General features: G+C 39.8%; 1 non-coding gene across 1 annotated transcript; it reads right to left on the reverse strand.

Moving 5' to 3' along the window:
- Positions 1-3,242: 3,242 nt before the first annotated feature.
- Positions 3,243-3,372, reverse strand: LOC112415050 (small nucleolar RNA SNORA11). The gene has a single exon (XR_003006268.1). It is a non-coding gene; the product is annotated as a small nucleolar RNA SNORA11 (small nucleolar RNA).
- Positions 3,373-9,210: the final 5,838 nt, after the last annotated feature.

Consider the following 9,210-nt stretch of genomic DNA (forward strand, 5'->3'; position numbering starts at 1 on the left):
ATCTCCAAAATTTACAAGCAGCTCATGCAGCTCAGTATCAAAAAAACAACCCAATCCAAAAATGGGCAGAAGACCTAAATAGACATTTCTCCAAAGAAGATATACAGATTGCCAACAAACACATGAAAGGTTGCTCAACATCACTAATCATTAGAGAAATGCAAATCAAAACTACAATGAGGTATCACCTCACACCAGTCAGAATGGCCCTCATCAAAAAATCTACAAACAATAAATGCTGGAGAGGGTGTGGAGAAAAGGGAACCCTCTTGCAGTGTTGGTGGGAATGTAAATTGATACAGCCACTATGGAAAACAGTATGGAGGTTCCTTAAAAAACTACAAATAGAACTACCATATGACCCAGCAATCCCACTACTGGGCATACACCCTGAGAAAACCATAATTCAAAGAGTCAGGTACCACAATGTTCATTGCAGCTCTATTTACAATAGCCAGGACACGGAAGCAACCTAAGTGTCCATCAACAGATGAATGGATAAAGAAGATGTGGCACATATATACAATGGAATATTAGTCAGCCATAAAATGAAATGAAATTGAGTTATTTGTAGTGAGGTGGATGGACCTAGAGTCTGTCATACAGAGTGAAGTTAGAAAGAGAAAAACAAATACCGTATACTAACATCTATATATGGAATCTGAAAAAAAAAAGGTTCTGAAAAACCTAGGAGCAGGACAGGAATAAAGATGCAGATGTAGAGAATGGACTTGAGGGCACGGGAAGCAGGAAGGGTAAGCTGGGACGAAGTGAGAGAGTGGCATATCCATATATACGCTACCAAATATAAAACAGATAGCTAGTGGGAAGCAGCCGCATAGCACAGGGAGATCAGCTCGGTGCTTTGTGACCACTTAGAGGGGTGGGCTAGGGAGGGTGCGAGGGAGGCGCAAGAGGAAGGAGTTATGGGGTACATGTGTATGTATGGCTGATTCACTTTGTTATAGAGCAGAAACTAGCACACTATTGTGAAGCAATTATACTGCAATAAAGATGTTAAAAAAAAAAAGCATCCAGTTTCTCACCATTAAGTATGGTGATGTTAGTTGTAGATTTTTATACGTGCTCTTTATCAAGTTGAGGAAATTTTACTCTATTTCTAGTTTGCTGAGAGTTTTTAATTATGAATGGATGTTGGAGTTTATGAAATGCTTTTTTTCCTGAATCAAATGGTATGGTTATATGATGTTTTTCTTTAGCTTGTTGATGTGATAGGTTAGATTGATTTTTAAAATTTTTATTTTATTTTGGAGTATAGTTGATTAACAATATTGTGTTAGTGTCCAGTGTACAGCAAAGTGATTCAGTTATGCATATACATATATACATTTTTTTCAGATTCTTTTTCCCATATAGGTTATTACAGAATATTGAGTAAAGTTCCCTGTGCTGTGCATTAGGTCCTTGTTGGTTATCTATTTCATGTATAGTAGTATGTATATGTTAGTCCAGAACTCCTAATTTATCCCTCACCCCCTTCCCCTTTTGTAACCATAATCTTGTTTTCAAAATCTGTGAGCCTGTTCTATCATGTAAGTAAGTTCATTTGTATCATTTTTAAAGATTCTACATATAAGTAATGTCATATGATATTTGTCTTTCTCTGACTTACTTCACTTAGTATGATAATCTCTAGATCCATCCATGTTGCTGCAAATGACATTATTTCATTCCTTTTTTATGGCTGAGTAATATTGCATTGCATATATGTACCACATCTTCTTTATCCATTCCTCTGTTGATGGACATTTAGGTTGCTTCCATGTCTTGGCTATTGTAAATAGTGCTGCAATGAACATGGGGTGCGTGCATCTTTATTATGCTTTTCTCTCAATGTATGCCCAGTAGTGGAATTGCTGGGTCGTATGGTAGTCCTATTTTTAGCTTTTTAAGGAACCTCCATACTGTTCTCCATAGTGGCTGTACCAATTTACATTCCCCGCAACAATGTAGGAGGTTTCCCTTTTCTCCACACTCTCCAGCATTTATTGTTTGTAGACTTTTTGATGCTAGATTGATTTTTGAATGTTGAATGAGTCTTGCATACCTAGAATAACTGTCACTTAGTCATGATGTATAGTTCTCTTAATACTGTGCTGGATTTGATTTGCTCATATTTTGTTGACTTTTTGTATCTATATTCATGAGAATTATTAGTCTCTCATTTTCCTTTCTTGTAATGTCTTTATCTGGTTTTGGTATTAGGGTATGCTGGCCTCATAGAATGAGTTAGGAATTACAGTGGACCGTGTTCTGGACCCTTGAACAATATGATGGTTGGGGTGCTGACTCTCTACGCAGAGGAAAATCCACATATAACTTGGTCCTCTGTATCCACAGTTCTGCATCCATGGCTTCAACCAACTGCAGATTCTGTAGTACTGTAGTACATATTTAGTGAAAGAAATCCATATATAAAATGGATCTTCACAAGCTAAACTCATGTTGTTCAAGGGTCAACTCTATTCTCTCTGCTTCTGTTTCCCGGATCCCAGTTTCAAAAATTATTGTTATCATTGGTAGAGTCAACATTTATTTAGATTTACAACATTTTTTTTTTCTTTTTCGATTCATTTGTGCTTTTATTTGCCAGTGTAACTACAGTAACCTGTGAACTTTTTTATTCTAAAAAGCACATTTTACATCACAGTCCAACAAACACATATATAATGTGTATACATATATAAAAGTGAAACAGAGGTTTTGCCAAAAACGTCTACCCTGAGTGTTAGTTCTTTTTAAGACTTTTTAAACTAAGGCTGAACTGTAGTGACACATCATAATCACCGAAGTCCCTAGTTCATCTTAGGGTTCGCTTTATGAAGTGAATAGTGTTGCACGTTCTATGGCTTTGGACAAAATATGATGACATAAAATCATTATAACGTCATACAAAGTATTTTCACCGCTCATAAAAACTTCTGTATTCTATGTATTTATCTCCCCTCCCCTGCAAACTCCTGGCAACCACTGATCTTATTATTGTCTCCATTGTTTTGCCTTTTCCAGAATGGCATATACACGGAATCTATTTTTCTTTTTTCCTTGAAGAGAGGGGTTCAAAGCCTTTATGCCTATAACACCACTCATGGCCCAGCCACACGTGGACTGGACAGGCTCCAGGTGGCAAACACCCCCACTAAATACTGTAGCTTTCCTTCCAGTACTGAGCCCTGTTCCACTGGTCCTGCCCAGCAGCCACGTGCAGGTGAAGGGCGGATATGTGTTGGGTATCTGTTCATAGGAAGGCCACAAGTTTTGTGCCCCTTGTCACAATGAACCCTGATTCCTGTCGGGTGTGTTGTAAACAGGTGAGCCATTTCTTCAGACCCCCTGCTCTGAGCACACCCTGATTTACAACATTTTTTAACCAATGTGTTTTCTGTTTCATCTGGCATTTTATTTCTTCATTGTTTTTACATATTTCTCTTAGCAGGATTCTGTAGGAAATATAATCTTGTAGCCCTTGTATTCTGAAAATGTCTTTATTTCACCTTTGCTCTTGAATAATAGCTTATTTGGGTATAGAATTCTCACTTACAAAGTTCACTCTAATTTTCCCTCAGCCCATTCATGATTATTATTCATTATCCTTTGGTATCTATTCTTGCTGAGGAAAAGTCTGTTGTCAGTCTGAGTAGTCTTTTCTTTCTGATACCTTTTAATATTTTCTCTTTAGCATTGATGTTCTCAATTAATGGGACATTTTAAACCTGAGGACTCATGTCTTTCTTCAATTCTGGGATGTTCTCAGGCATTTAAATCTTTCATCACCCTTATGTTCTCTGTTCTCCATTTCGGGAACTCTTATTCTTTACAATTGGAAGTCTCAACTTATTTTCCATCTTTATTTCTTTAGACTGAGTTTTGGGTACTTGCCTCAGTTAGATTTTGTAATTTATTAACTGTAAGTTTGGGTATATCCAAACTGCTGAGTATACCTTCTATTTAAATGATTGTTTTAAAATTTTCAGTATTTCCAGTTAGTTCTTTTCAGTATCTGCCTCTTCTCATTTCATAGTTTCCTCTTCTTGATTTATGAATACCATCCTTTATTTTCTCTCAGAGGATTTTAATAATATATACTTATGTATGCGTATTCTAATTCTTTCAAGGTCTTCTCCTCATTTTTGCTAGCATGAGTTATTGTATTGGTTCACTCTTTTTCATGGCACTAGATGGGCTCATGCATTTTGTCATTTTATCTGCGAGCTCTTTGCGCAAGGAGTTTTCTTCTTCACTGTTGGATAGTTTCCTGGTTGCAGATTCTGTCTATAAATTTGATCTTAGGTTAGTAGTCTCCTGTTCCTGCTCTGGGCAGAGACTAAATTTTGTATATTGGGTGTGAGTCAGTTTCCGGTCACGTAAGTGCCCCTATACCCTTGTGCTGCTGTGGGCAAGGGGTAGATTTCTGTTTACAAATCTAAGCAAGCTATTTTAGTCTATATTCTTGAGCAGAGAGCATGCTGTCCAGCCCTGACTTCACACCCAGGGCTCTCAGTTCAGTCTGCCACTGCCCTGAGTAAGGTGAGTATGGCACTGAAGCCTTGGTTCTTAGCACATACCTGACCTTAGCTCCCCATGAGTTCCCAGTAGCAGCCCCTATAGCTACAGGTTTTCATTCCATTTGGGGGTTTTGTCTTTCATTTATTTCTGTGTTTGTAGTAGAAGGGAATGTTTCAGTCTGTGCACACTCAGCCACCTTGACCTGGAAGGTCTGAGTTACTTTTATAATGGAAAGGAAAATGCATTCTAAAATAAACATTATGTATAACAGGGTTAGCTCTATAGACATATGGTGTATCATAGAGATTAAGCACACAGCCTCTGGAGTTGGTCAGACCTGGTTTGGGAATCCTAGCCCTGTCACTTGCTAGCTGTGCAATCTTGAACAAATTATATAATCTCTGCATTCTACTTTCCTCCTTGCACAATGGGTATAACAATATTGTCTGGGTTATTGTCAGGACTGTATGAAATAATGAATATAAAACCCCAGGACAGTGCCTGGCACATAGAAGCTCCTCCCGCCCCACTTCCCAGGTCTTTACCTATTGAAACAGACATCAGAATCAGGCAGAGTAGATGGAACTGGCATTTTTATTACTGGTGGAGTTGTTGGAAATATATTGGGTAATAGATATCTTTCCTCATACCGTCATCAACCCCATTTCAACAAATTGTGTCGTAATATCCAGGTCTATGTAAAGAGTTTATTATGTATCTTAATACTGCTTTGTTGATGCCTCTCCAATAGTTCAACTGAATAGCAAAAATTTCAAAATATGTTGGTAACTTTTGGAGATTTCATAAGACGCGTTTGTTGTCTGTTTGTGTGGAGTTTTTTCTTTTGGCTGTGGGTGCTTTGAATGGCAGGGACCAGGTATAAGACTGGAGGAGAGCATGACTAGTTGGGCCTTGAACAAGATGCTAAATGTTATAAGTGATTCTGCGATTCCTTTTCTTAGCATGAGCTAAGTAGCTTGTAATGTTTTATAAAGTAAGACTCATTTTTTCTACATTTCTCAGGTGCTTTCACTAGCTTACAAGGTCTTAAACATGCACTGATGTTCGTATGTTTACATTTCCATCAGCCAGATACAAATCATCAGAAAACTATTTTTTATCGCCTCTCTTCCTTTTTTCGTATATGTGTACACACACACAATCAAAACCACAAACACAATGCTTTTATGCTTTTTCCTCCTGCAATCTGGAAACAGGGACTCTTTATTCCTTTATTTACCTTATTTATAGCTGCATTGGGTCTTCATTGCTGCGTGTGGGCTTTCTCTCATTGCAGTGGCTTGTCTTGTTGCAGAGCATGGGCTCTAGGCACACGGATTTCAGTAGTTGTGGCACGTGGGCTCAGTAGTTGTGGCTCGTGGGCTCTAGAGCGCAGGCTCAGTAGTTGTGGCAAACGGGCTTAGTTGCTCTGCGGTATGTGGGATCTTCCCAGACCAGGGCTCGAACTCGTGTCCCCTGCATTGGCAGGCGGATTCTTAACCACTGAGCCACCAGGGAAGGCCCTCTTTATTCCTTTTTTAAAAATTGTGATAAAACCTACAAAACATCAAATTTACCATGTACACTATTCTTAAGTGTATAGTTCAGTGGCATCAAGTACATTTACGTTGTTGTACAACTATCACCACCATCCATCTGCAAAAATTTTTCACCAAAACATAATGTTTTGAAAACTATCGGTTTTATCAAATTTTAACAGCTGAAGAAAAATGTAGACTCGGCAACATTGGCACTCTCACTACTATATTTCAGAAGCAATAAAATATCCTTTTTTGAAAAATCTCTTCCCATTCATTGCAAGTCCATAGTAATGTTGCTTTTGGAAAACAAAATTTAAAACAGAAAACAAATGCTTTGTCCCCTGCTGGTATGTAACAACTGAAGTTTATAACAAGGTAACTATTTTATATCCCTCCAAGCTAGTTTAAACTATATCCTTCCTGTTGTGTTCTATCTTTTGGACAGGTATGTAATTAAGGTAGATGTTGTATGATCCTATAAACTCCCTTCCCAGAGAATGTTCTGGCCAAATTCAGTTTGTTACATTATACTGTTCTTCTATATGTCCCTTATTGTCATACTTAGCAGTCTACAAAATATCGAATGTAGGTCACTTTCCTTCCTAAAATGTTTTCAACCTTTGTTATATCCATTAAGGAAGTTATAATTCTAAGGTGTCTGAATTTTAGTGCTGACTGGATAGATCTTTTTCTGGTATTAAGTGTGAGTATGAAAGCAATGAAACAATTTGTGAGAGTCATCTTTCATTTCTACATTTTCTAAGAATTTTGTAATCCTAGGAAAATATCCAGGACATCTTACTAGAGTGTGTGGTGTCCTGAGCTCCATCCTTCTTCTCAGGGCTTAAGAATGTTCTAGACTATTTTACAGTGGGAATGGAGCACCCAGGATTAAGAGAAGGGGAGTGTGTAAAATCTCTGCCGTGAGTGGGCATCCCGCTCCTGGGTGGTCACTAGGCAAAGGGTGACTGTGGAGGAAGGGAAGCTTCACCCTCACCTGGAGGGGCAGCTGGCAAGTCATGGAGGCTGCCTGGCTCCTTGGTTCTCCCTCAAGTTGCCCGCAGTGGCCCTTCTATCCATTTTTTTCTTATTTCTGTTTGAATGGTTTCTTCATCCCACTCCCTCTTAGTCTCCCCTCCCCCCAGTCTAGAATAATATTTTCTAGTTTCCCAGAGCAAATCCCACACATAAGCCCCACATTTACGCAACTTTTGGCCTAGACCCAGAGACTTCCCAGTCTAGAGACCTTTGAAAACTCCCACTCTGAGATTCCTTTCTTTTCTACCTTCCACCCTGTCACATCTCACCCTGAAGGCAACGGGCAAACAGGGGCTTGGAAAGGAGAGGTAGAGCTACAAAGAGCAAAAAGCGGGGAGGGGTTAAAATTTCATAAACATTGTCCCACTGTGATGTAAAGTAGATTTTCACTGATAGAAATAAGATACAGTGGTCCATCTCCAGCCTCAAAGGATAGTATTTTTTTTTTTTTTTTGCGGGTACGCGGGCCTCTCACTGTTGTGGCCTCTCCCGTTGCGGAGCACAGGCTCCGGACGCGCAGGCTCAGCGGCCACGGCTCACGGGCCCAACTGCTCCGCAGCATGTGGGATCTTCCTGGACCAGGGCACGAACCCGTGTCCCCTGCATCGGCAGGCGGACTCTCAACCACTGAGCCACTAGGGAAGCCCAGGATAGTATTTTAAAAAAAAAAAAAAAAAAAGCAATGGAGAATTTGCTATTGAGAAACTTAAGGTCCTATGAGGAAAATACGATTAGAGCTAGTATTACAATCCTGTCTGCACACTGGAATCACCTGGGAGATTTTTTCTTAATGCCACAAATAGGGTGCCTTGACCCACCCCTGGAGCCTTCAGTTTAATTGGCCTGGGGTAGAGTTCCATGAAAAGCTCTTTTTAAAATTTCCCCAGGCATTCAGTGTAGGACAGAAACCCTCAGGATATAAGCAGGGCTGCCACAGTGCTTGGGCCCACAATAATTTCAGGGCTCCACAAAAATGTTTAATTTATTTTAAAATTAGGAGAAAAAATGAACTTTAAGGTGGAAGAAAACGTGTTACTATATAATATCAAAAATTTTTTTTATATCAATGCCTTCATAAAATACAATTTTATATAGTTTATATATATAATTATATAATACAATTTATATATTTTTTAAATTTAATTTATATAATTTTATATATACAATTATATATACAATTCATATATAATTATATGTATACAATTACACAAACACACGCGCACACACACAAAAGTGCCCAAGGCCCATGTAAGTCGTAATGCAGCCATGTATTAACAGGACCAGCATAAGGGTACGTCTTTGAATATCCCTAAATATAGCTGTTCAGTTCACATTAAGTTAGCACATTGAAATATGTCAGTGATGTCTGCACTTGGTATTGGCGATAATGGTGCCTAAATTTCCCTTTGTCATGCCGTGTCCCCTACAGATGGTTCAGGGGATCTCCATCCTGTTTCAACCAGGTACCTGTAAATTTTCCTGTGTTGCCAGTGACAGCCTAAAAGGCATCCTTGAGTGTCTTGTCTTCCATCCAAACATCCAGTACCTTGCTGATGTTTGATTCAGAGCCACTGACCAGGTCCCTAAGGTCAGAATAGACTGGAGAGCTCAGAGAAAAAAAGAAACGTTGGCCCTGAGCCAGAGGCCCGGGGAGACTCTGGTCCCCACCAACGTGGGGCTCTCTGCCTGGGCTATGTTGTCCTCTCATGCCCCAGCTCAGCTGTTACCTGGCCCCTCCTGTGGGCAGCTTCCTAAGACTGAGTGACACATACCTTGCTGCCCCCTTGCCCTCTTTCCAAACCCATATCCATATTTTAAAAGTCATCTTCCTCATGTTGGCACAAACTCTGGAATTCTCATGGCAAGGGAAAGGCCTATGGATATCAATCTCTGCGTCCTTGAATTTCATGGAAGGGATTGGGGAACAGAGGGGACAGATCAGTGCTGGGCTCAACTGGCACAGGGCGGGGCTCAGAGGAGGCCAATACCTATAAGAGCTGCGTGTGAAACTGAAGGAGGGGGAGAGAGAGAGAGAGAGAGAGAGGAGAGACAGAGAGAGAGAGGAGAGACAGAGGGGGGGGAAGAGAGAGAGAGGGGAGAGAGA

The sequence above is a fragment of the Neophocaena asiaeorientalis genome, unplaced genomic scaffold, assembly GCF_003031525.2.
Source record: "Neophocaena asiaeorientalis asiaeorientalis breed wild unplaced genomic scaffold, Neophocaena_asiaeorientalis_V1.1 scaffold71, whole genome shotgun sequence".
Taxonomy (NCBI): Eukaryota; Metazoa; Chordata; class Mammalia; order Artiodactyla; family Phocoenidae; genus Neophocaena; species Neophocaena asiaeorientalis.